General features: G+C 46.5%; 1 pseudogene across 1 annotated transcript in view; it reads left to right on the top strand.

The window, feature by feature from the left end:
* Positions 1-27,552, top strand: part of LOC149351409 (synaptotagmin-15-like) — a 254,495-nt pseudogene that overhangs the window by 169,933 nt on the left and 57,010 nt on the right. The window contains exons 2-4 of the transcript XR_016290586.1: positions 4,408-4,696; positions 8,703-8,863; positions 17,949-18,180. The product of XR_016290586.1 is annotated as a synaptotagmin-15-like (transcript). The remainder of the gene's footprint in view (positions 1-4,407; positions 4,697-8,702; positions 8,864-17,948; positions 18,181-27,552) is intronic.

Below are 27,552 nucleotides of genomic sequence, written 5' to 3'. Positions count from 1 at the left end.
TAGCTTTCCGCTCATTCCCAGAGGTCTGGCCTGACAAAAGAAGTAAATAGAAGAAGCGATTGCGCCCTCTAAGAGCCTCTCTCTATTTCTGGGACGAAGGTGAGCGATTTCAAAGCGCCGACTTTTGCTCTTTGCATTTTTTTTTATCTCCGTTCCCCTGCTGCTCTGGCGAGGGGCATTGGGCTTTGAATGGGACAAATAATATTATGGATGTAATTTGGCACCGTCGATGTGATTATATTCTTCTTTATAGTTTCACTCTTTAGGGCCTTTGATGCTGCGCTATTTTTTTTTTTAGCGGGCGGCTCTGTACCTGATGTCAGCGCTGGCCTAAAGGATATGCAATTTGGTGTGTGTGTGTGCGTGTGCGTGCGTGCGTGCGTGCGTGTGTGCGTGTGTGCGTGTGTGTGTGCGTGTGTGTGTGTGTGTGTGTGTGTGTGCGCGTGCGTGCGTGCGTGCGTGCGTGCGTGCGTGCGTGCGTGCGTGCGTGCGCGCGCGCGCGCGTGGGCATGTAGATGCTCTGCTTTTACAAGGAAGAAAACAAAAGGTTAGCGTGAAACTAAAGGGAATATCAGTTTACCAGAACTTGCCGAATCGCTTCTCTGCTTTATTTAATGGAAACTTACTTTTTATTTTATTGATCTTGTGTTTCTTTTTAAATCTGCTCACCGTTGAAAATATAGCTAGATGCATCTTGGCCCGACAAATTTTCTATGAGGTCTATTGTTCACTTGGTCGGGCATCAATAGAATCCCAATCAGACGCCAGCTAACTTGCCAGAAATGAAGTTAACGATAATAGTAGTATCGCGATGAACAGTCCTTCATATGCTACCAACGAAGTCAGGGATTTTTTGTTTGAAATAAGCGTTCCGAGTCTGTGTTTCGATGCATACCGATTGCTATCACAGCTTGTGGATGACCCTGGAATCCTTGCTCTCTCACTTGTTACTTTCATTTGGCTTAGCGGTGCGTGTCTCATTGCTGTCTCATTAAGTGCATCCAGCGCAGACGTGATTCAGGCCCTGTTGCATGTGCAGTAATGCACAAAAATTTGCGGGATGTGGATTTACGGTAAAAAAAAAAAATCTGCGTGTCGATCAAAGCAGGTCAATGAAAATTATAGTCGCATGAGGAGATATGCGTGCTCTATCCGCGAGGCAACGCAATTTTTTTTTAGGCGAATCCGTATCCCGCAAAATATTGTCGATGACTGTAAGAGTGTGCCGCGAAGGGAGGAGTTTGGAATTCAGGTGCTCTGTTGCTGCACTCCCAGACCTTTTCCTTATTATTAAGTCATGGGAAAGCGTGTCGAAATTCCCTACTAGAAAGGTTTGCATTCTGGTACTATAGCCCTTTTTATAGCGATGTGGAAGACTGCACTGATTCTGTGGGCTGATTTTTTTTTTTTTACGCGATATGTAGCTATGCATGACCACAATATTTAAATTCGCATTAAAAAGTGTCATTCAGAATTCAAAAGTGATGTGAAGAGGATCAAATAGAGAGATAGGCGCTGAGCTGTAAAGGAAACTCTTACAGCTCGTTCGACTGTCCCTACCAGCATTTTCGTGGTCAGTAGATCTTGAACGAAGTACTTGTTCTATTCGAAGGTTTGACGAAACGACCGAAAGTTTTCTCCTCAAATCGTCGGGTATAATACCTATCGCTGAAGATACCACTGTTTTGGCGGCGCACAAAGCAAGGCTTAATTAATAATAAAAAAGAAACACGGGATGTAGTTCTTCGCATAGCTCTCGGTTTGCTCTGCACTGGCAGCGCTGGCTCGGAGGCTGTGGCTTTCTGCTGCCAAGCGCGAGTTCAGGTTTCTATTTGGGCTGTGGCAGCCGCATTCCGACAGAGGAGAAATATGCTAATGCCTGTGGTCGACCTTGATTCATAGGTCGGCTGTTTCTCAGCACTTTTCGTTTCTCAGCACTAGAAAGCACTACTTCACGCGGTCAAACCCAACCACGAAGCTTGTGTGAAGCTTGACCTTGAGGGTGACATTGGCCAACATGCATAAATAAAATAAATATGGCCGCGACTTTGATCCTAACCCATGGCGGTGTGAAAAGATCAGCTTCGCTGTCCACTGCACGAGGGCACTATGCTATTGCCGCAACCGATCACGCCTCCTGTTAAACTACAACGCACTCTCGCGCTGTGCATTGCACATAATAATCTTCTTCAACTAATACTACTATCGAACTAATATGCATAATCTCGCGCTGTACACTGCGCATCGTCGTCTTCAACTAAAACTACTGTCGAACTAGTATCGTCGCCAGACTTGCCGACGACCCAGCAAAGCAAAACCTTGAGCCAACCAGATTAAACACATGCTTTCGCACGTCTACTCAATTTAAGTACGTAAAAACCCTAGACTCAGCCTTAGACGGGTTGCCTGGGGTACATCTTGACGCACTTGCGTTCTCCGCAAATTTCTGAAAACGCACTACAATTACAGTATAGCTTTTCTCAATTGTGAAAAATGAATGCAGTTCTGAAACTAAGTAGCCCAGACGTTTTTATAATGACTAGTCAAATCATCAGATAAAAATTATCATGAAGTTTAATGCCCACATCTCCAGCGACAACAATTGTGAAGGCGTCGTTGTTTACTTGAAATTGTATTAAACTTGTTCACGAACACGTGGAGTAGGTGTTATAGGCGGGCATTTAAAGTTAGTATCTTGTTTTTTTTTGTTTTTTTTTAAAGAACCACACTTGCCAGATACTAAGAGTATGTATACAACATTTCAGGTCGAAGACCTCATCAAGTGTACTTATGACAGCCAGGCAGCCAGTTGCGAGAATTCCGGGCCAGTTGCGGGGCAGCTAGTTGGGGCTCAGTCCTTAGCCCCTAGAGGGTAAACGGACTTAATCCGCATAATTTTAGCTTGTTGTTCTTTCAGCGTTCGCATTTATGACACCTGCGACAACTGCGTCCTGCAAACTTGAGATCATTGCACCCGCGCATTATTTAGGAAAGTCGGCGTCTCGCCACCTTTCCGAAAAAGATGACAACTAAGATTCCCCTTTCTTTCAATTTTGCTTATCGTAGCACCTTCTACAAACACCTGATTATGCGCTGCGCTCCCGAGAGCTTAAAAGCTCAGGCAGGGTCACTGCCCTTGTCTGGAAGCGCCGCAGGCCTTCTTTTCTGCTCAGTGGAGCACTGCGTGTCTGTCAGGGCCCTCCGGCCAACCCTTTTCCAGGGATTCGCTGTTGTTTCTTCAAACATCTGTCAAGGTAAAAAAAATAGTTAAAAAGAATGAGAGGTGCATAAATGTTTCTCAACCACGTTTTGTCATTTTTTACGCTCTTGCCTAAGGATTTTGCTCTTTCATGGAATGAGCTCAATCTCGGTAAACATGAATTTTGTAGTATTCTTGACTTCTTACCTTCTTGTTTAGGGTGTCCTACTAAATATGACTTCTTATAATTGTGGTCGGGGAGCGATTTCGAGAACGTTATAATGTCGTGCTGTGTAATCAACTGTATTTTCTTGGTTTTTGTTCTCGGTCTCCAAACAATTCAGAAACACGTGCGTACATTTGCATGTATCTCGATGAAAAAGAGAAATGCAAATTCAAATATAAGCTCACATAATCACATAATCACACATCTGAGATCCTTTCATTTATTTCTTAATTGCTATTATTATCATGATTATTTTATTTTTCCCCACCATTATTTTCTTGTTTAACATTTTGTACACCTATCAGTTGCCGCCTGTGTCTTGGCCAATCCCCCGCAGTGGGTATGCGCCATTTTCTAGAGGACAACAACAACAACAACAATAAGCTCACATCTCTTGCGCTCGTGGAGCTGTTTCCATATTTATTGAAAAAGTAAGGGTGGAAAGGAATTGGGAAGGGGGGGGGGGGGTGCATATTTACAGGCGCGTCTTCAGAGCTATGAAAAGCTAAAATTTTGAGACGCTAGGAAACGGGCGAATGTCGTCAGGGATGGGCGATGCCCGTTTACGCTCATTGTACTGGCGTTCGTGAATATTTTGCGCGATTGAGAACAATGTTGGTCCTGACACCGAATCCCGAAACCATAGATCCTTCGGCATAGTTTTTGCATATTACCTGAAAACGAGGCACGGACAAGAAAGCTAAATGTCTCCTAACCAAGCCCCCCTCCCCCACTCCCCCCGTTATCCCCCTCCACCTGCGTCCGGCTTGGGACGGTTCATCGTCGCACATACTTATGTTCTCGTTCAGCGAGATAACATATGAATTCATTGGTTGGTTACACGATAGAGTGGGATGCCACAGCCGGAATCGGCGTGGCAATGAACGCCATGCAGTAGCCGTGTAGGCACGCCGCCGCCGCCGCCGGCCAGAAACTCGGAGCCTGAAGCATCGCGGCGCGCCCACGCGCGGACCTCCCGCAGGCTCGGCCGGACTCCTGCAGAGCGCTGCGCTACCGGGCGCCCTGGCGGCTGCGGCCGCCTGCCTGCTGCTGGCTCTGAGCGTGGCCTGCCTGCTGCAGCGTCGCCGGCGCAAGGCGGATGTCCAGCCGACCGACCAGGGCGCCTACGAGCGGCTGGACTGCGGCCGCTCGCCCAGGGTGTCCATCGCGGTGGCCGGACCCAACGAGCCGCGGAACACGCCCTCGCCCACGTCCCGACGCAGTCTGCGCCGCGGAACCAACGAGCCACACTTCTACGGCGGCTGCATCGCGTAAGGCTCTCACTGGCGGGAGACTAAACCGCTGTCTGGGTCTCGACAGCGGCAACATTAATTCTTCGTCATGTCGCTAAGCGATGCCGAGACGCTTTTCTTTTGTCTTACCGAATTACTAGTCCTTGGTTTGTCGCGGTGGTTGGGTTACTGAGATGGTATATCGGCGAGGGCTTGCAAATTAATACAGTGGATTAACCAGGCTATCACGCCACGACAGGGTGTATATGTTCTCCACAACACTGCATGCGAGTTTACTGCCGAGGACAAAAAGGAGCGGTGCTGAATCAAAGCCGAAGCAAATTTCACTTTTTTCTTTTCGACCACTTTCACTGCCATGTAGTCCAATATAACAAACAGCATGCGGTTTTTCACTCATATAGCGTCATGTTTCCTCGTCAACCATGTACTCCTTTCTTATTTCGTGGTTCATACGCATGCCATGTTACATGCGGCGGCGTTTAGGATGCTCCACATGTCATAAGATAAAGGCCGAACTCAGGTTTCTTCGCACGTACTAACGGTTCGTTAGTGCCTCATGCCTGGGACCATGGCAACGATAAGCTTACGATAAGCCAAGGCGCAGGTCTACCCCACACCATTCCTCCGTGAGAACAATGCTGAGAGGAAATGCCGTCCCTGATTGATTCATGTCAGCTGTAACTTTCACATCCCTGCTACATATTAGCGAGGCGTAGAGCAGATAACCATTAAAATATTCAAGATATCCCAACTTTAACAAAACTTCGTGCTGGGCTAGTTGGTGGGACATAGTTGAAACTTGGTTCAGCGCGAAAGACGAACACAAAGAAAGGAAACGACACACACGGAGCGCTACTAACAATTGTCCTGAAAGGAATTCCAGGTTTGTGGGTCTTTGCAGTGAAAAAAAAAAACATTCAAGCAATTCCCTCTGCAGTTCGAAATATCGTTAGCTAATTTCGTCAGGTTCAACTGTTTGCAGTAATTCATGAATTTGGTTTTAACGCGAACCGCACTCTTCTTCACTCGGACAAAGTTCTTTTCAACGGCTTGCAAAGCTTTCTCCTGGTAGTCACCTCGACGCAAGACGACGAAGCCCCTATCTTTGTCCGCTTGCAGTAAAAGAAGGTCCTGTTCCTTGAAAAATCTGACAATTCCGTCTAGAACACGGCTCGAGCGTCGACTGGAGGTTTGTGAAGCGTCCTTCGAGATGCATTCTACGCCTTCAAGGAGACACTTCTCACGCTCTTCTTCTGAAACCTTCTCTGCAATATTCCGGTTGGTAGCAAGCAGGTCATGCGATGTTACATATGAATCGAGTGCAAATTTGTTTGCTTGAATGTTTTTTTCACTGCAAAGACCCACAAACCTGGAATTCCTTTCAGGACAATTGTTAGTAGCGCTCCGTGTGTGTCGTTTCCTTTCTTTGTGTTCGTCTTTCGCGCTGAACCAAGTTTCAACAAAGATATCCCAAGCCAGCTCCAATTCAGCCTTTTCTTGATTGCTCTGAGAGCTGTATTCGACAATGATTTAGATTTGTGTTGACCAGCGCTAGTGGAAACAAGTGGTCTACCTTGATCGCCTGAATGAAAATCACCCATGAGCCATAGACTTTCAGTGTTAAGAAGCCCACTCTTCGCCTCCGCTTTTTTCTTTGCAACCAAAGCTAGCAGCGCTGGCGTCTCAAGGTATTCGCGTGGCAAATGCTTTCGCCCTCGGCGTCTGACGTATGCTTAGTGTGCGACGCACGCGCTTCTAGCTTTCGTTGTCCATAAAGGAAAATGGCAGGCTGTGCAGATTTAGCCAGAGCTGAATACCGCTTAATGAAGAACAAATCTCCGCTTAGTAGGAGCCAGCTGTAGAGCGTTCTGTGAGGATCAAACCAAAGTAGCGAGCGGATGCACTTCGTTGTTTTGTGAATAGACCAATCTTGGATTAGTGTTTAGAGCTTTAATTACTAGGGACGTTAAAAAAAAAAACTTCTATTATGAAGTAGGGCAGCATCAAACGAAGTACGACTAGATTTTGTTCTCAAGACAGTGCTTAGTAAGCAGCGACACCTAAGAGTCCATGGCCAAAACACGCAGCCCCACTTGGCGCGTATGTGTATATCTCCGTCTCCTCAAGTGTTCCGCGTGATTGTTTCGCACGGGCAAGAAATTAGAAACTTCATGAAAACATCTTTTCGAAATAATTTACTGCGTGCTTTCCTTGGCCATTTATATCTACGCAGTACAATAAGTATGCGTTCCGTCAATGTCCCAACAGGTCTGGTAAAGTTCAGGTTCAAGAAATAAATGTACACAACAGGGTAGCTTCATCTTCGTCAGAGCACAAGGTTTTTTTTTATTTTTTATTCGGCCTACTTTGTTGGGAAAATATGCATATAGAGGGTGATTTTTTGTTCAGCAACACAAGGTTAGTATTTTGTAAAAACTTTTTCTCATGATTCAGTTTTTTACCTCTTCTTCATCTGCCAGCGCCGTCTTCGAGAGCAGAGCAGGCGACAAACACGGCTGGCTAGCTGTAAGCTCTGACGTCACGTGTCTTATGAGAAACGGTAGTTTGCTGAGCGAAGGGGAAGTTCAGAAAATTCTAAATTAATAAATTCATTATTACATAGAAATGAACCTGATTTATTAAAAAAAACTATATCAGATATATATGCAGTTTCAATTCTGCAGATGCTTTAGGTGATCGTGCACAAATTAAGTGACAATAAATTTTCAGGAAAGTAATAAATTATCTTTATGTCATCGCTGTTTTATTTCTATTTGTTTCCACTTTTTCATACATGGCTTTTATTCTAGAAACAGCTTCGTATAAGTTTCATGCTTATCCTACTACAGCCGAGCCCGGATATATCGAACCCGGATATATGGAATTATTGTTTATACAGAACTGGCAGAGCGTCTTCTTGCAAATCTCATGCAAAAGTACAACATCACTGTTCGCGTCTATCGAACTCGCGTTGAGCGGAACATTCGATATGTCGAACGACGTGCCGCGCCCCTGTAAGTGGCGCTTCTCCCAACAGCAGAGAGGGTGGTCCTGAGTACCTGCTGCAGCGCTAGACCTCATGCCGAGGTGAACGTGGGGTGTGCTCGAGGATGGCCTTCGGTCTCCTCTGCACATTTTTCGCACCGCATTGCTGTAATGCGGTGAAGCCAACCTAACTAACTAAAGCCTAGTGGCATTTCTCGCCTGTCGTGCTTCGCTGCCGAACGCGTTGCGGAAACCAAATTTACCTGAATTTGAACGATATTTTATAGTGTACTGCTAAGAGGGTTAGACATCTTATGATAGGATGTAGCTGGCCCCAAAGCAGGTTAGACGTACTAATGCTTAGCGAGCGGAGCGCTGCCAGCACGAAATTTTGTAGGGTGAGGGGGGGGGGGGTCACACTGTGCATATGGCGCAGTCTCCATGTAAATTTGAACCCTCCCTTTTACTCATCTTCTGCAGATAAATTTACCTTCGAGAATGCGCTCGTATTATTTATCCGCTAGAGCTATTTTTAACCGAATCTGTATCGTGTGGAGAAAAAAAAATGGAATGTAAATGAAATTGAATTAGCTCCAGATGACTGTGCGCAAGTGCGTTTTCATTAAGTTAGTTTTCACGGCAGTAGACATTAAATCTACAGCGAATACTAATTACCTGATCAAAATAAGAATGCAAGTATAACCTGTAGAGTTATTAGACAGCAACCTAACGAGCGTTCCAATGAACTTCTGTCGACTTCATTCTAAAAATTCTTAATTCTGCTTACTGCCTTTTACCCGCGTTGATGCGTGCCACAAATTCTTCAAACAAATAAGGCTGCCAGCAGGTAACGAGATCAACGGCTTGCACAAGGCCACTTTGCCCGCGCAATGCTGAGCGATGATCCCGCGCACACAAACCCGCTGCAAAGAATAGCGACCAAGCGCAGCGGGAGACCGTGCCCATCGTCGAACCATAGGTCGGACGGACCTTTCGGACGCAGTGCCGAGCAGAGTCGGTGGTTGTGTGGCGCTCGCAGGCAGGAGCGACCGATCGACTTCGTGGTGCCCACGCTGGCCGGCTCGTCCCTGTGCGGCTCGGCTGCCAGCCTCGTGTCGGACGCCAGCTCGTGCGCCGCCGAACCCGGGCAGCCCTGCACTTCACCCGGCGACGCAGGGCCCGTCTCGCTGCTGCCTGTCTGTAAGAAACCTCCCACAATGCGCAGGCGTGTGCTGTGCAACGCTAACGGAGGACAAAAGCTAACGTTTGCAGATTTTTACTTTAAAAACCGCGAGACTTACGTCGGTGCGGTTTGGGCAGGTGGATTATACAGCAAGGTGGGCAAAGTCAACGGGATGCGGTTCAATAGTTAGGTAATTAGTCAACTAAAATTAACAAATCAACATTTTTTTTTTATTTTGGAGATTTCAGAGGCAAGGTCAAATTCCGAAATTGAAAGCCCTCAACATCAGAAGTGAGTCTTGTTGTTAAATTTTTTTAGTCGGCATTGTGGTTCGAAATATCTAACATCAAATATATATGCATTTGAAAGCTCGTTGGCTTGGGTCTCCTCATTGCATATTTATAAAATGGCGTCGCTCGCACTTTTTATGCGTCAAATACAGACTCCGTTTGTGTATTTGATGACCTGAAAGAAGCTTACTTAATTTCGTTAAAAATGCCTCGCGTAGCGACACCATTTTATAAATATGCAATGCGAGAAAGCCAACTCAACAAGCTTTAAAATGTGTATTTTTCACAGTCGGTATATTAAGGTACATTGCTGATTAAAAAGTTAAAAAGAAATTTGGCTCACAGTTGTTGTTGATAGCTTTTAATTTCGCAATATAATCTTACCCCTAAAAAATGCGCTCTTTATTTTGTTAAACTAATCCTGCCATTATCGAGGTCTGTTGCGTAAATAATGTCCGCCTTGCTGTACAATCCACCTACACAGACAGCGCCGACGCACCTCTCGCAAATAAAACAAAAACCTGTAAGCTTTAAACAAAACCAGCTGGTATATATGATCACGAACAACCCTTGCCGCCAAAAATGTCTCAAAGTTTTCCCAAGCTCACAGTGATGACGCGCGTAACAAAAATCGATAAGGCTTCACTCTCTTTTCCTCGTGCCTTTACCTTTTCCGTTTCCTTTTTACTTCCTGAGTCTTTACCCTCTATGCGATCTAATAGCTGGTTGAAGCCAGTCGGGCGCCATTAAGAGGAGTGTTGTAAGTGTAAACATACTTTTGCGTCTAGTCAGAGGGGAAAAAAAAAAGATCGTTTATTTGCTGTTGGCCCATGTACCCCCTTGAAAAAAAAAAGGGCGACGAAGATATGTCCTAACAATAGAAATTATCTTCATACACTGAGAAAAAAAAAATTTCTCGCCGACAAGAAATCTTGTCTGCGTTTTCTGTAGTGTGCACGCTTTTCTGACGCTGGAGAACGACTGTCTCCGTCACTACTTCGCCGAAATTTTTGTCGTCGCGACAACCGACGTGATATGTGGTATTATGGGACAGACTGTAGTAAAGATGCAATTTTTCTCTTTTTTTTTCAATGGAGAGGGAACCGCCACGCTGACTAAAGCTCATGCTTATGCAATTGTTGTATGACTCGCGACTAAAGAAAATACTCTGAAATGCACGTCGCTACCACCACAGCGAGCTGTGCTGGTCTTTGTCGTGCGATCCTGCACGCAGTTGCTCGGCGCTCTCGCGTAATCTCAGAGGAACGCCGGCTGAACGCGCCTGCGACGCACAGGCGGCGCTGGCTCGGCGCGCTGCCGTAAGCTCGGGGGAACGACGAGCTTACCGGCCTGACGAGGCGGAGGCTCTCGGTTAAGAACGATAGAGTTTAACCGAGCTTGACGAGTCGAAAAAAGCTGGTCCAGGAAGCTGACAAAAAGAAAAAAAAAGAAAGGAGCCGGGAAAAAGAAATTTTCCCGGCTCCTTGTAAAAGCTTTACGCCTAAGAACTGCTATCACTGTCCATGTTATTTGCAGGATGCAGGACAATGCCCTGAATTCTTCTCATGGGTACCAATGTATCTGCTGGGCGCAGCGTTGCGGTAAATTTGTCGGCCGTGCAAGCTATCTTTGTTTATGAACGGTTTAATTTTAACAATGGTAGTACAATGCTTATGGAAAATGCAGAGGACCCAGAGTCAAAGATCCATGAGGGGACCTCTTGTAAGGATGGTCTAATTACCTTCTTATAGCAGACTACAATTGAAGAAGAAAAAAAAGCATCAGATACAACATTAAAGGAGGATAAATGAAGAAATTAGCATGGATGTTTACGTAAGTTGTGGAAAAAAAAAGTCAATAAACTGCCCCGGTATTAAGAAAAAGAAGAAAATTCCTTAGTACGCGTAGTCTAGTAGATTCTTTAATTCAAATCGGGACAGTATTTCGCAGTACGTGGGGCAAAAACCAGGGCTGTGTTTGCCAGAGTCAGTTATCGGCTTAAGTAAAACGTTATTACGTTTTTGCGTGTAGATTCACGAACACTGGTAAAGCGAAATGCTCAAATCTAGCTTGTTTAGCTCTGTTCTCAGGTGGAAACTGCGTCTGTTAGAGGTTAGGAGGCTGGGTTCTTGTATGGAAAGCGGCAACATCTTGTTGTGAAATTCATACACTGATGTCAAAACAGAATATTCAATTAAATTAGAAATTAACAATTTCTTTTATATCCTGATGCATTGCACATAAAATTACTAAAATTTACAATTATTATACGTTACTTCTGGGTATATTGTGTGTGTGTGTGTGTGTGTGTGTGTGTGTGTGTGTGTGTGTGTGTGTGTGTGTGTGTGTGTGTGTGTGTGTGTGTGTGTGTGTGTGTGTGTGTGTGTGTGTGTGTGTGTGTGTGTGTGTGTGTGTGTGTGTGTGTGTGTGCGTGGGAAGGGGTGGGGGGGGGGTGATAAATGTGTGATGTGTTTTCGCACTATGAGAAGCAGCAAGTGATATGAATGTGAATGAAGGCGTAGTAGCGCGAAATTAGTGTTCAGAAAGCCGTGCTGTCGGGCTACTTGGCGATGCATTATGCAAAGAAATTAGCGCGAAAAACAAAGACAAAGGACAACGGAGGAGACACATGAGATGATTAGCGCATGTACTACGTTGATGTAAGGTCGGTCTTTGATTCATATTCTTATTCCATACACCACTTTCTTTTTGTTGTAGAAGAAATGTACTCCCGAGATTTTGGGTGCTCGTCACTGATGACAACAAAAAAGGCAGTTTGTTAGCTGTGATGATAGTAGACTTCTAGGCAACAAATGGGTGAATAGTTCTGCGTCCCGGTAGTGCATAAAATAAAACAAAGCTTAATTTTAACATCTTAATGCGTACGATATTAGTCCGACAGCACTCAGAAATTCTAGAGGTATCATCGTTAAGGAAGTTAGTCAATGAATGTAGACAGTTATCTCTCTCTGCACGAAATTGTCGTGTCATTAGAGTATAAAACCACGGAGAAGTGTCAAGACATCCGGACGGATCGTTTATGTATTAAGAAAAGCAACGACCCGAGTATGGAACCCTGGGGAACACGAATGTTGGTTACTTTACAATAAAAAAGCAACCAGAGACACATACTACTTGCTCTCTATGTAATAAATAGCTACGACTTTATGTAAGTGCACGCCTTGTAAAGCGAATACTCGTAATTTATTAAATAATTTGCTATGATTGATTGAATCAAAAGCTTTGGAAAGGTCGATGAATAATGCTCTGGCCAATTTGCAAGCGTCAGTGGCAGGTTCAACTTGATCAATGATCAAGATAAGAGCTAACTCAGTTGTTAAATTAGCCGGAAACCCAAACTGTTTCAGAGACAAAATAATAAATTTGTTCAGGTAATTTGTTATCCACAATAAAAATGTCTTTCTTTATATTTTACTCCGATATGACAAAATAGCGCTGGGTTGATAACTAGAAAGTAACCTTTTGTCACTTTTTTTTTTGAAGTGGAATAATCTCGTCTTTTTATAGTGCTTGAGGGAATATACTTGCTTTGAAAATAAGGTTAACTATATGAGAATTGACATGACAGCTAATTGGAGCACTCAGTCTAATATGAGGAGGGTAAAAATATCGACTCCAGGGCTTGTATTTTGAAGTATGCCACTGGGCACTTCATGAGGAGACACAGGACAAATAAAAATTGTGAGGCAAGTGATCATTTTCCTTTGACATGATGCCAAGGGATCTGACTGGGCGATAGAAAAATGCTTCGATGAATATATAGCAATTCTAGATGAATTGTCGCAGATGCCATTACCAGATTGGATCAATGCTGTAGCGGAATTAGTTGATAATTTGTTTAAAAATGGGTTGCTAATCTTCCACTGCTTCTGGATGTTGTCTTTTCTGGATATCTCATTTCTGTTTAGCTTTTTATTTGTTCCACCTGTCAAGAAATTCGTTTGCCGTCATAGCGCTCGCCTCATCTGCTGCATCAACGTATTTGCTGTGGAACACCGGTCCAGAGTTCAAAGGCGTTTGTCCAATCTAGACCATGACGCCAGTGTTTGGGTGAGGACAGTGGATGAACGCGACAGCACATCGCATTCGGTGCCCAAAGATCCCAAGGCAGTTTTATTGAGAGGCATCTACACAGGTAGCCCTCACTACCAGTGTGCGTGTTGAGCATTCTTTTAATCGCGACATCCTTCGTTTTAATAACTGTCCTTGATATTTCATAGTTTGCGTTTTTATATCGCCATTGTCGTCTTTTCACTGCTTCTGCACCCTTCGCTTTGCGCAACTCGAAGTTGGCGTTCGTTTCTGTTTGGTTGGTTATATGTTGGCTGTTTGACATTCTTTTTTACTGAACGGCACAGACGACAACAAGAAAAGCACTCGGTAGCGATAGGTACGGCTGAGAGAAAACCTCGCTCACCAGCATCCAGGGCCTCTGCTTCTCTAACAATGCGCTTCAGGGACAAATGCAAAGTGTAAACGTTATTAGAAGTAAGATATTCACTCCGAAGTGGGCGATTTGAACTACGGCAATGTGCATTTCCTGCATAAAAACGAGTAGCGACCCAGGGACGTCTGCACCTGTACGACTTCAGACTACGCGTGCACGCTTATTCTGTTGCGGCGTACGCCGCCTTCAGAATCCGCGTCTTTGCGCTGACGATGAATTTACTGGAAAAGGCAGCAGCCGTTCCGGCATTTCCGCTTTTCTCGTTGTCTGCTTCTTCGCAAGTGAACAGCTGGTGCCTGTTTTCTGCCCTTTTTTTTTTTTTTGTTCTTACAAGCGCTGCGTTCATGCTACTTCCTGTGCAAGCTGCCGATACACACCGCGTAATGAGATTACTGACACGACGCCGTACCATCTTCTCGTGGGACCGGCGCGTTCGCCCTTTTCGCTTACCTTCATCGACTTCAAATTAAGCCCGGAGCAACTGTATTTACCCGTCGCGTGTATTCGAAACTACAAGGAGCCCCCCAACAAACATGCTCCCCCACGTCACCCATGTTTTCCATTAGGTGCACGATAGCTTGGCGGCGTGTGCACACCGCGATGACTGCATTTCGCTGGCAAATAAGGCTGCCTACTACGTCTTCCTCGCAACCTGGCATCATATGCGCGCTGCTTGTTTTCTTTTTCCCTTCCATTATGCGAGCATGGCTGCGCTGCGTTCCTTAGTCTGGGAAGATATTACTCACTGCCGTTTACATGGTTTGTTCCTAAGGGCAGTAGAAAAAAAAAGGAAAAAGAAAGCCCCTGATATACCTTGCACGCAGCCGATGTTAATCATGAGAATGTCGTGCGAGGAATTTTACGAACCGTTAGATACCGTTCGTGTAGTAGTACTATGTTGTATATGCCGACGTACTTCTGGGCAGAGAAGGAATAATGGGAGCAGTGAAATAACTCAACTGCATCAGAGAGTACGCATATAGTTAGGAAACGTGTAGTGAACGTGTGGTTGCTGCTACCGCGCTGCCTTCCTGAACCCCAGGCTGCACGGCCTCACCTCGACCGAGGCGAGGCTGAAATTTTTCTCTTAAAGCTTCTGCCCCTCAGAGCACGCGTGTATTTCTTGAACGGATTTCAACGTGCTAAAGCTTCACATATGCCTGTGAGGCGCGCCGGTTAAACTTCGGTCCCCAATCAATTTCGACTCCCTGGGGTTCTTTAGCTTCCACCGAAATCCCACTACACGAGCTTTTTTTTTTTTCTGCCTCTTGGCTCCATCAATATGCAGCCGCCGCGGATGCCGGATACGAACCCGCTGCCTCGTCCTCAGCAGGAAAACGCATTAGCCACTAATCTATCGCTGCCGGTACATTGCACGTACGTGTGTATTCGCTTGTACACACGAACGCATTTTCATTAAGTGCACTGCTTCTGGGTTACAGAGACGAGGGCCAAGGACACCAGTATGCTGGCAGCCCTCGTTTTCATTTCGCTTGTTTTTATGCTATTCCGTTTTCCTATAGCTAGCTTATTTTATTTAACGGGTGCTTCCGCTGTGCGCAGCCGTATAACTTGGGCAATGCCGTACCTTCCAACTTTTTTCTCTTTTTTCACTGAATCAGAGTCGGTGAAAGCGAGGCTTGTTAATGACTTCCACAACCGCGCCGCCTTCCTGCGAGGATATTGTGCTGAGTAAACGTTCCAACGGGCTGCTATGCTTTGTTTTCCCTTTCGCGCTGTTTTGTTGTCGACGGCTTACGTGTGGCAGCCGCGCCACTGCACCGTCATAAATTTCTGTTTTTTTTTTTGCGCTTCACTTGATGTTTATCTTGAGCTATACGTTGGGGCGGATTACTAAAAGCGCGCTGTCGTGTGTAAATAACGTTCTGTCCCCTTTTCCATGACGTCGTGGGTGGCTTCATAGAATTAACGCGCTTCCAGCAGCAGCTGGCTAGAGAAAAGGCTGCGCCTGTAGAAGTGGCTAGAGGCAGCTTATTACGTACGCTGTCGGCAATATTTCACAATGCGGCAGTTTTTAGCATATGCGGTGAACGTTTCACCAGCTCTGTCGGAGCAGGTGTTCTGGCTTTTTTCGGATACAAGTTTAAAGACGAAAAGTTATTAACGGCGCGCTTGTAGCACATTAGAAGCTGGGGCAGTCGCACAAATCGGAAAATACAGCTCACCCTTGATATCCTATAGTGTGCTTGGCCGCAATGCTGTATTCATTACGACAGGCCACTACTCAGGGCTACCAAGCCGGAGTGCAAGTATGGAGAGGCTATATTCAGCTCGAGTTCCACACCAAAAAAGTGAGTTTTTGAGTGTGTGCTCGCTCGCGCACGCTGCAGAGTAGGATAAAAAAAAAAGCAAACGATGTTTCGTTATTCTTAATGGACGCTACTAGTTAATTTAGCATCGGCGCCGAGTGCTAACTTAACCGATGAGCGAAAGCGCTCCTGTGTGGTGTTCGGCCGCTCGCCAAAAGCTGGCGCAGTGGAAATCGCTGCGATTGCGAAGTAAAGGGCCGGGAAAGGAGAATTGATGGCGCCGACGTCTGCGCGCTGCAAATTGGCTCGCTCACGCAAACCAGCTGCCCCTCGCATGCCCGCGCTGTTCAGTAGTGTGGTCACCGCCAGTGTGAGGGCTTTGGGAGCGCGGCGTCTGCGGTGGCTTTCAAGGTCCCTCTCTATCGTGGGCACCTCGCACGCGTAGAAGGCACGAAACTGTGTCACCCCCCTCGCCCCCCACCCACCCCCTTCATCCCCTCCTGTCTGTCTCTCATCACTTAGTCGTCCAGATGCGATGTTTTGCGTTTTAGGCACGTGCGCGCATAAAACGGCACCGAAATTTGTGTTGATTGAATCGCGCACCAAAATTTCAGGAGTAAATAAAGGATTGAACGGAGTATTAGAGGATTCGTAAATAAAAGATTTATTTCTCCTTAAACATAGCGTACGCATACAACCTCTAATACAGACTAATAAAGAGATGGTCACAAAGTTGAGAAAATGAAAGCGCCCTTTGCATCTTTCGGCGAGGCAGACAAGACACGCCACGTGGAGAGTTATTGCACACTGTTTCACCGGAAACACTGCCCTGTGCGCGGCGTTCTATTTCAGCCAGTATAAAAACACTGCGTTCATTTTGGAAGTGCTAAGAAGCAAAATGAAGAGAAAAACTGAGCATAGTGACTACATTCAAGGGGGTCGGTGCACTAAGTAGTAACAGGAAAAAAGCTAACTTTTCCTATGGCTTCCTTTGCACTTGTATCAAAAGAGCCCGCGGTCAAAACGTCATTCGAGCGGCGTACATGACCCAAGCTTTAAGGCTTTCCTATATTTAACCAGGCGACCTTCCATCGAAATTCGTGTTCCGCAGTGTTGCTTGTCGGATATTCCCACTTATAAAACCTAATAGGTGTAAAACTTCATAGTCTCGAAAAAAAAAATAGAAGGCGCAATTTTTCTTGGAAGACGAGGCTGAGTCTCGAGTATCTGTATGTGCAACGATTTTCGTGTTTGCCCTGTGTATTGTGGCGACGTTGTCGAATACGGTCGTTAATAATCTGTTTTGCGATAAAGAGCTCCCACGTGTTTCGCTGCCCCGTGCTCCCACTTTTACTCGGTTGATTAATCTGCAGCTTTGAACTGTTTTGGGCACTCGTGCAACGACGCGGAATGCGATAGATGGTTTGCCCTGAAAACGCTAGCGACTGCATTCTTTGAGCACGCAAGGCAGCTAATAACACCAGCGTCTCTGCTGACAGGGATGCGGGGACTTAATTACAATCCCTGGCTGATGCGACAGAAATAAGTATGCGGAAGAATATGAAGTTGTCCCGTGTTCGCATGGTGTGCCCATATGGTATGCGAGAAGAATGCTTCGCTCTGCTTTCAGCCGTTGCAAGAGAGGTCGCAAATGAAACCTTTGTTATCGTTATTACCGTCAGAGCCGAGGTGTATTGTCACGTATGCACGCGCTGCAGGTTTGAGGCGAAGCTCACAAAGAAGCCTCCGAGGTTTAAGACCAAGGGAAATGTCGCTGCTGGAGACAGCCGAGTCTAGCCCGTTTCATGTTCTCCTAGCATTTGCTCGTTTATTTATTTTATTTTTGCGGCCAAAATTCACAATTTTCCCGACGGCAGGAGACTTCTTTCGAAGAGGAGCACGACTCATTCTTCATTTGTCCCCACTTCCTCGAAACGAATTGCCAAGGTTATTTTTTCCCCGGCTAGCGAAAAGGCAGTTTCATACTTGCGAGAACGCCAACTTGTTATGTGCGACCGGGATGTGGTGATTCCGAGTGTGACTGCCTCCCTCGCTTGGCGGCGCGGCTGCGCAGCCACCTCGCTGCTGGGCGGCCTCAACCCCGAGCTGTACCGGGTGACGGCGGCCGACGGCGCCGACGACGGCGAAGAGCGCACCTTCCCGGAGAGCCACCGTGGCCGCATCTGGTTCTCGCTGCAGTACGAGGACCCCCGCGAGAGCCTCGAGCTTCGCGTCATCAAGGCGCGCAACCTGCCCTCGCGAGTCTGCGGATCAGTCAACTGCTGCGACCCCTTCGTCAGGTGAGTGCTCGGACATCTCTCTCGGTAATCCGGCAGACCGTCGTCGCTGTCACCAGACGGAAGTGGTAATGCGTGCGTGCTACACTCTAAACAGGAATACGCCTATATCGGAGTAAAAAAGGAGTAGGCTGTCCTCTAGCGCGCTCACGCTAAAGGTCCCTTTTTACTCCATTCTGTTAAGAGTGTAGGTATTAGGGAACGTTCATTAGACCGATAATTTGTGCTTATGTGCGTTCCTAGCTAACAATACCTCAGGCAGCAGAGGTATTCAAGCAGGTTAGGCTATAAAAGAAGCTTCGTTACTGACTCTTCAAACGCGCAGACACTTAGGCCATCCAAATACAGATGCCGGCAAGCAGCAACACTACAGATGCAAGCAGGGCTTCACACTGTTGTGATAGAAGGATTTTGGCAACTTAGTTGCCTTTTCGAGATACGAGCGCACTTCTTTTGCTTTGGTTAGTCATGAAAATCTTTTCAGCGGGAAAGAAAAATGTTTATTCGTTGTGGCACTGCTCTTTTGCGGTAGAGCTAGTTAAACAAAGATTTCTTTGTCTGTCATTCAAGGGGAGCTGCTCCAATCGGAACAGTTTACATTTGCGAGAAGTTATTGGCGTTGGCCTCTAATTATGTACATAAAGACTTGGAGCAATCCGCTGGATTCTTTTGACTGCCGAAAATCTCGCAAAAAAAAAAAACGCCGTGCTTTTGTACGTCGTTGACATTATGACGTCCGTAATATACCTACAGTGCTTGCTGAGAACCGCAACAGCAAGCGCACGGTGTTCTGGATCACGTCTGCAGAGCAGACCAAAAGAGCCATCACTGAGCACATGACACCCGTTGAGCTACTTCGTAACATAAAGTTTACTTAGACCGACATGGGAGGTTAGGGCGCCTTCACTTAATTACAATAATTTGCAAAAACCTTCTCCGTTTTTACTGACGGATCACAACTGTCTGCGAATTTCTCTGTGAAGACACGCTATGCTGTTGTTCCAATGTAAAGTAAAGGCTCCAAAAACCACACACACACAAGACAAGAGAACGGGACAGAGCGCCTGTCCCGTTCTCTTGTCTTGTGTGTGTGTGTGTGGTTTTTGGCGCCTTTACTTTACAATGAATTACCAACTAGCCCAGCAAGAAGTTCTATTGTTCCAAATCGATTGGTAGATCCGTCTGACGGTTTTAGGCGATGTGCAAGTAGTGAAAGCTAAAGAAAAGGTGAGTTCTATGTTTCGGGCATGCGCCAAGCCCAGCACACGCGCAGCTGATGCCGCCTTCGTATAAGCGAAACAGTCTCGCGCAGACCTCTGCCTTTGTATAGCAAAACTAAGGTAGAAATAGTGAAAAGTGCAGTAGTCATTTACTTAAAGTGATTAGCCTCTTGCTTCTCTTCACTTCTTGCATATAATGAAAGGTAAAAAGGTGTTTTTCTCGGCATTTTCCATCACTGCGCTCTTCGTAATGTCCGCCGCGCGCCTGTTTGCATACATTTCGAGAGAAAATGGGCGCATTCGAAGCATTGCAAATGTGCTTAGTGGCGCAATGAACAGAAGTTATGTTGAGGCGTTTGAAAGTAAATAGAAAAAATAGTGCCTCTGCCGAGCATGTCGTTTCAGAAGACTCAAGTGGGCCCGAAAGCTCTCTTCAACTGATCTATGCCACATCCAAAGCATACTCGCCGAGACTTCTGATACTTGGAGGTGGAGGTATTCTGTTTAATGTTTAGCCCAGTGTACTATGCTGAGGACTCACTGCCTGCCCGCCCCTCATCAGTGAGACAAGGGAAGCCGAGCGCCTACCCCTCTCACGCCGACTTTACGTCCTCAATCTAGTCTATAAAGCAGATACCTTCGAAGCCGATGTTCGAAAATCGGTACAACGTTGAAAAAATTGTTTTCACTCTCTCTCTCTCTCTCTCTCTCTCGCTTCTTTTTTTTTTTTTTTTGCTGTGATGCGCAAGGCAAGGCGTTACGTTCGGAGCAAGAGTGCTTTGGCACTGGGATTGCTGCTCTGAACACATGAATGGTGCGCTGACCTTAGCAGCGTGAACGGCCAAGAGTCAAGGGACTCAGCCAAGAGCGAATAATCATGAACTTATCGAGACAAGCTCTAGCAGAATCACTCACTCTCGTGGGCATCTCTGCTCATACATATGCCGCCTTAAAAGAAGCGGTGAAAGTATAGTACACAGCATTTCAACACGTCTTCATGCTGTCGTAATCATACCAATGTGTTTCAGCTGAAACGACTGCGTAGCAGACATTCCTCTGGGCAGGGGGGCTAAAAAAGCAGTAAAATACGACTACCTGCTTGTCTCGTAAGCGAGTGTCGCTGTAGTATTGATGAGAAGCAGCGATGGCGGGGATCACGATAGCGCTGATCATGCCCTGCACGCTCGCTGTGTGGCGGCAGTGCACAGTCGCGAATGCATACACCATAACATAGAGAGTTGAACTTGTAAGGTCGCGGCTCAAAGTGGAAAATAAAGTCGTGCTGGATCGTCACAGATAAAAAAAAAAAAAAAACATTTTCGCCTACCGATCACCCCTGTGCTCTGCGGGTGCGGTTCCGCGCAGCGTTATGGAAGCTGAGCGCGTCCGAAATAGCGAACGCTACGCTTCCAGAGTGTCTTGCTCGGAGGAGACTTCTTATCATGAAATTAAAGCAAGAACACGACTTGGAGTTGCCAGCAGTGGCGACAGCTACTCCGGTTTCTTTTGTAAACACTGCAGTTTTTTTAATATTTGTGAGTGATTTGATGAAGGAAAACAAAGCAGAGTACACCTGTATGGCTTATAGTTAAGTATTGACTAGTCTCCGCTTTAAGCGATATGACGTTTTAACAAATCATGATTTTCTGTTTCGCGAGGGCGGTGCGGCTTTGTAAATTCCACGAGCGCACACTCTGATACATCGGCCGAGGTCGCTGCGGTTATCACGGTCCGTGACCCTATGCCCTCTCTTTCGTACCCAAATGGAGTATCGTCAGCTGCTCCCAAGTGTTGCCAAATGCGAGCGCTGTACGGAGGCTCTCGAAATTCTCATTTTGGTTTTCCTCCGTTCGCTCCTCGTGTTTGCACAGCCCGCATCTACTCGGTTACGAACAAAAAAGTTCGCTTTGCTCAACCAAGTGTTTGACGCGTTCTTCCGAAATGAGCATTACTGGTCTTTCAACAAACTCTCGTCGCAACAAAGTCATCTGGACGGCAAAACAGCTTGGTTCCAAGAGGTGTTGTGGCCACATCAGTGTGGCTTGCAAGCAGCCACAATAATACATGTAGAACTCACGACAGGAACGCTTGATTACTTACAGCATACTCACACACACAATGAAGCAAATGAATGCCCACTGTATTGGTGACGTAAAAGCATTTTTATTCACTGCTAAAAAAAATAGCACCGTGGCGTCGAACCTGGCGTGACCTTTCTCAGGCAGCAGCAGAGCCTATTTCAGTGCCTTGGCGGTTTATGCCTATGTTTTCGCCGCCGCTCTACCCCTCCCATTCTTGCACTCTTGTGCTAGTTGCACATACATGTCGGCCCGTGAGTGCATAATTTATGTTCCCGTTTGCAATAACCAGCAAAATAAGTAAAGAAAAAGCAAGTGCATGGCCACCTGCTTCATTTGTAGTCACTGTGCAGCACTGTTTCCTTTCGCCAGTAATTTCTCAATCCTGCACCTTTCTTCGTCCTTGTTCTCTGCTGCTTGATTTATGTCTCCAGCTTGGCTAAGACAAAACTAGATCATGTTGATGACCATGGGCAGCTGGCATCATCTTTGTGTGATGGTTTGTTACCACGCCCTCAGTTTCGGTTGTCGTCGAGTGGCGACGTAACATAGGCAGTACGGAGCATGCTCCAAGAGAGGAATAAGTTTGCTGCGCTGTTTTTATGCAAAGGAGCATGCTCGTTGCGACCGGCAGGGTGGCATTGCGATAGTAAAAAAACTGTCCACTTAGGACGCGCTCTGATAACAGTTATGAGAGAGGCATGTAATAAGCATGCGATGTACGCAAGTTACCCTTACCATTTTTTACTCTGGGCGTACAGCATTAGCTAAGCCAGAGCCGGCACCATCGAATCCGGAGGCAAGTTTTCTAAGCTACTTGCATGCCGAAATGAATCTGATCAGCTGCAACTTAACCTGTCGAGTCTTTAGCTGATGCACTTGGCCAGACCACGAGTTCTGGGTAAATACGTGAACCGCTGTGATGCGTGGATAGCTTTTTGAACTTGGAATTTGGAAAGCTGGCGCCGACTTTGTATTGGTGACACTGCGTGGTTTTAGGGAGAGAGTCATAAGTTTAATGAAAAGAAGGGCAAAGAGGTCGGCCGGAAAGATGGATGTCTCGCCTACTGCTCTACACTGAGGAAGGGGAAGGGGAGAAAAAAAGAGAGTCCTGATGGATGACGACGTGGTGAGGAGAGAGATCAGAATATGTGTGCGCACATTTGGTGGCATCACAACTGCGAGTCGAGGCTCGTGCCGCGCAAAAAACTTGAAAATGTCCGCATTGCCTGGACAGCTTTTCAACTACAAGGCCAAGCGCCTAGCAGTAAGTCCTCCGAGGGTGGATTTCTGTCTAAATACTTCAAGGAAGCGGCCAAAGTCAGCCTTTCGCGCGCATATGCAGGACACACCACTAGTACATGTTCCCAAGTCTCGGTTATGCCACAAGTGGAACAGTCCGGGCTGTCCGCTAGTCCAATTGAATATAGGTACTTCCGCGCGAAAGCGACGTCTAAACGAAGTCTATGTATCACGCATGCATTAGGCCACGGAATACCACACGGGACACAAAATTTCATTACCGAAACAAGTCTTATAAGGCGGATGTGCCGGGTGTCTGGCTGGGCCCAGTATTTCGCCGTCGCACTCTTCATACTCTCCGAGAGAAGACAATAGACGTCCGGTCTTGAGAAATGCACACTGTACGGAGGCCATCGCTGAGAGCGTTATTTGCTTCGGCATCGGCCCTCTCATTTCCATCGATCCTGCAGTGCCCAGGGGTCCACTGAAATGCTATTCGGTGACCTTATTCTTGGGCAGGTGAAAGGAGCATAGTGATCTCTAGTGCCAGAGACTGGTAGATGGTGTGGCGTAGAAAACGGCCTAAAATATGTAGCGCGGGTTTTGAGTCAGTTAATATACACCAGTCTTCGGGTGGTTCCTCGCAGATGTGCTGAATCACTTCCCGAAGAGTCACTAGCTGAGCAGCGATTGATGTTGAAATATGCCGAACGAATTTTGGAGTCATCTGCCTAGTGCACAGCTGCTGTCGATTACATTGGTGACACAGATACGTCAGTGTATACGTGAACGTAGTTCTGATATTCTGACCAAATGTACGCCAAAACAAGTTATTTCAGTGCGCTGGCTGGCACCATTGAGTGCTTTAGTATTCCGGGAACACGCAGGAATCAGCGTGTTCCCGGAACACGCTGATTCCGGGAACAGGAATCCAAGGCACCCACGGTGCCTTGGATGTTGAGGATGTTAGGGAAGGGCATAGCCTAATGGTATTTGAGACTGATGGCAGTGGAGTGCACTTGAAAAACTGCTTTCCGGCCGCTCGCTTATTCAGAATCATCCTCAGTCGGTGACATCGATGTCGGATAAGTGTGCGTAAATACACACGAATTGGTTCGTGACCACTTTTAGTGATGCCAGCATCGAGTGATGGCTGCTCCGCGATGATTTCTTTGCTTGGTCTTGCGACAAACAGGTTTAGACCGTGCATTTTTGACGCTGGGATAAGCATTGCATTTTTAGTCTTGCCTCGTTCCGGGTGAAACCAGGGGGAGCTGGCGGTTATAAGAACCGAATGCGCTGATGTAGTTTGATGAAATGGAACACCGGAGGAGTACTCTCGCAACTTCGTGATAAGTCCTAAATGACGTTTCTTCGCACAATATTCAATCATGTTTGTTAGTTGTAGTGCGCAAGGAATGAATGCAGAAATAAAGGCAAGCGAGGGAACCGCGCCGAAGAAAGAAAGCCTTATTGGCAATGGCAGTGCGCTGTCGTTCACGCGTTGCTCGGAACCGTGGCATTAACATGAGAATGCCGCCAAGGCGCGCGTGCGAAGAATGTAAATGTTGCCTGCTGCGCGTAACGGGCGTCCACTTCCACTTACAAAAGGAGCGCCGAGCTCTTTCTTTGCGTGTTCGGCGCCCATGCGTTTCACGACCATTGTCCGGGAGGCAGTAAACACACCGAGCGTGACGCTGGGTCCGGGCCCGGTGAGCGTAGGCTTAGTTGCGAACGCAGTCTGTCACTTCTGTAGAACGTTCTATGATATTCACAATTTCGTTGATTAAACTTGTCATCGGTGTTTTGACGAATACCCCCAGCGACCACAAAACAAACCCACGGCAGTGACTCGGTCGGTATGGCCAGTCAATCAGGCAATCGATCAGTCAACTATAATCAAATATTTAATTGAGCGCGAAACAAAAATACATGCGCGAAATGCTCAATGCTACATTGTCATTTCCGCTCTCTGTAGCTACGCGAGCAACGATTTTTGACATTCCAACATAGGGCTTTGTTCGACCTGTAGATTGATGGGTTTTGTACATGGAACCTGCAACCTACGCGCTCATTGCCAGCCGATCGTAAAGAGGGCTAAACACTTGTCTAGAGCGACCGAACTATCCGTTCCGCATCTTCCAAAGGCTCTGCGACCAGGAAGCCAAAAAATAAAGATGAAACCCTATGAGTGGCACCTGCTCACATCCCGACCATTTTTAACCACTGTTATCGCTCGATACCGCGTGTTCAGCCCGAAACACGCCCAGAACGTGTTCTAGACAAGCATTTTGCCCTCTTTACGATGGCCTGTCGTGTCCTCGTAATGCAAGCTGCTCGTGCACGAAGAGGAATAATAAGAGAAGGGAATAAAGGTGCACACATGACCGCGGCGACAAGATCATGACGACAGATATGCATGTCTATTCGTTCATGCAGAAAGAAAGCTCATACACGCTCACACGCGCTTCATCGGTATTTTGGTTGTATGACAATAAGTTCTCTTATCTTTTGTTCGCTCTTCTTTATTCTTCGTCTCTATTTTCTCATACCGCGCTATATTGATCGAACATCGGCACGTACGCAGTCGCGTTCGCTGAGGTAGTTTGCTCAATGGCTGTCGTCACGAAGCGTCTAGTCAGTATACTTTCTTTATCTCTGCTCGCTGCTGTTTCGTTTTCACTCCAAGCTCTGTGCCGGCGAGCCAGCACGAACCGAGTTTCGCGGTAAATGCGACTTGCAAAGGTCGATGGCTCGGGAGTTCTGCACGGCCATGCTCGTTTCATTTGCGCATGGAAAATACATCCCGGTGTCTCGGCGGCCACCTTCTTTGGATGTCCGCACAATGTTATAGGAAATTGAATCCACGGTATTACGTTTGACGGCAGTCTACCTTCGAATCGTGACCCTCCGAGCACTCACTGTGTAGAGATTATACAAAAAAAAAAACTGACTTGTGTCAAACGGTTGCCTGCGGGAGACGAGAAAACAGCCGACGCGCGAAAGTGAATGTGGTGCGCTACAATTCAATTGCTCAGGGGGGAGTCGGTTCCAGTAAATGTGCCCGACCAAGTTATTTGTTCTTATGTGGATAAACGTCTCAGTTCATCGCGCTGAATAAAGGTGAGAAAGAGTGCAAGCCACGCCGAGCGTAAATCGCGCGAGCATTTTAAGCGCAAGCGCCATCTGTCTGGATCGGACGCGCTCTCTAACAAGAAAAAGACAGGTTCCCGGGTAGCGCCGTCGTGAAATTGACATGTTGCGAAATGGAACCGGGGTACGGTCTACGCGACAGCTTCGACCAGGCGAGTCACTTCTTTTTTTCTTCGGTCGTTTCCCCGAACGCTCTGTGGAACCGGTACGATCGAACATGCGTCTTGGCAGTGCCACCTTTTCTCTTTCTTTGAGCGTCGTGACAAACACGAACGAACCCCACAATCCTTCGTCCTTGAATAGGCGTTAAGTGTATACAAGACGTCTGTTCGCTGAGTGAGTCTGGGACCGCAGCGAACAAAGAGTGACAATGACAGAGAGTGAATTAATGTTTCGAGTTATGTGCTAACACAGACGCCGGGAAGAGAAAATTTTAACCGATCTGCTCGGAGCGCGGCCTCAATCGATAGAATAACTCCTTCGTGAATGCAACGGACGCAAAATGATAGTCGTGTGTGTAAGCATTTTCAGTAGGAATGCCGGCTCATGCTAGCAAGAGTGTAATGAGGATGCTGACATCGAGATGCGTTTTTACGAACGGATGCTTTTCCAGATGCATCTTTCTCAATGTCTTTTATATTTCACCTTTGATAATTCGCCAACCTTCAGTTTTCAAGCAGGTCATCCCGTAAAATAATTATCTTTTTTTTTCTGCACACGCTGCTTCGCAAAGCCGTTATTATCCATCGCTTCCAAAGCTAGCTCGTAAAAAAAAATTTTTTTTTGTTATGAATCCCTCTCGCAATTCGTAGAGCAGCTTGACTGCGAAGGCGCTGGAAGCTCTCTTTAATGCAGCGGCTACCGGTCATTCTTGGAACGGCTCTACGCCTCAGGCATGCAATACGCCTTGCTGGCAAAAAAAAAAAAGTAAGAAAAAAAAGAGAAAACGCCCTTACGAACGTGCCGCCCATATGAACATGCAAACAAACGTAAAATAAGAGAGGTGATACAAACTGTAACACTGAGATCACGAACTTATATGCTGCGGGTTAAAAAAAAGCTTATATGGTTCCCAAAAGATATTTCATGACACAACTTTTTTGCTCGTAAATTCAAGGATCCGCGACAGCTACGTACCGTGAGGAAGAACAACAAGCAAGGAAGACAGAGATAGAAATCGCTTGGTATGCTGCGGGCTAACATTTTTTTTTTCGGGTTGTTATTTGTCATCTTTCTTCCCTGAAACTGAAGCACGGACAGACTTTCCGACGCTATAATACAGAAAATAGCTCCATTCTCTCCAATTTTCACTTGTGCTACGGCGTCATGTGATGCAGTCGCAGTCGAGCCCAGAGAAAGAGCGCTGGCACAAGAGGCGTCGCGGTAACTGGCAGCTCCGAAAAGACGCACTTCCTACTCTCTGCTCTCGCATCCAAGCAGCACATCAGAATATTATCGAATAAGGACTAGAAAGCCAACGAGAAAGTAAAATCAGGCGAGAGTATACAGCTAGTAACGCATACATTCAGCAAAAAAATAAATAGACGTGACTGCATGAGCTACCAAGAGGCGGTATCTCGAGCGTTCTCCGCTCCATCATCATCTAGCTGGACAAGAAGACGTTTACTCGGAAGAGACGTTGTGAGATGATGTACTGCCCGGGAACTGGAAGCGTCTCTTGGGCTGAA

This window comes from Amblyomma mixtum, chromosome 3 (genome assembly GCF_055824585.1).
Source record: "Amblyomma mixtum isolate Tamu chromosome 3, ASM5582458v1, whole genome shotgun sequence".
Taxonomy (NCBI): domain Eukaryota; kingdom Metazoa; phylum Arthropoda; class Arachnida; order Ixodida; family Ixodidae; genus Amblyomma; species Amblyomma mixtum.
Note: the sequence above shows the minus strand (reverse complement) of the source record. Positions and strands in the feature narration are given on the sequence as shown.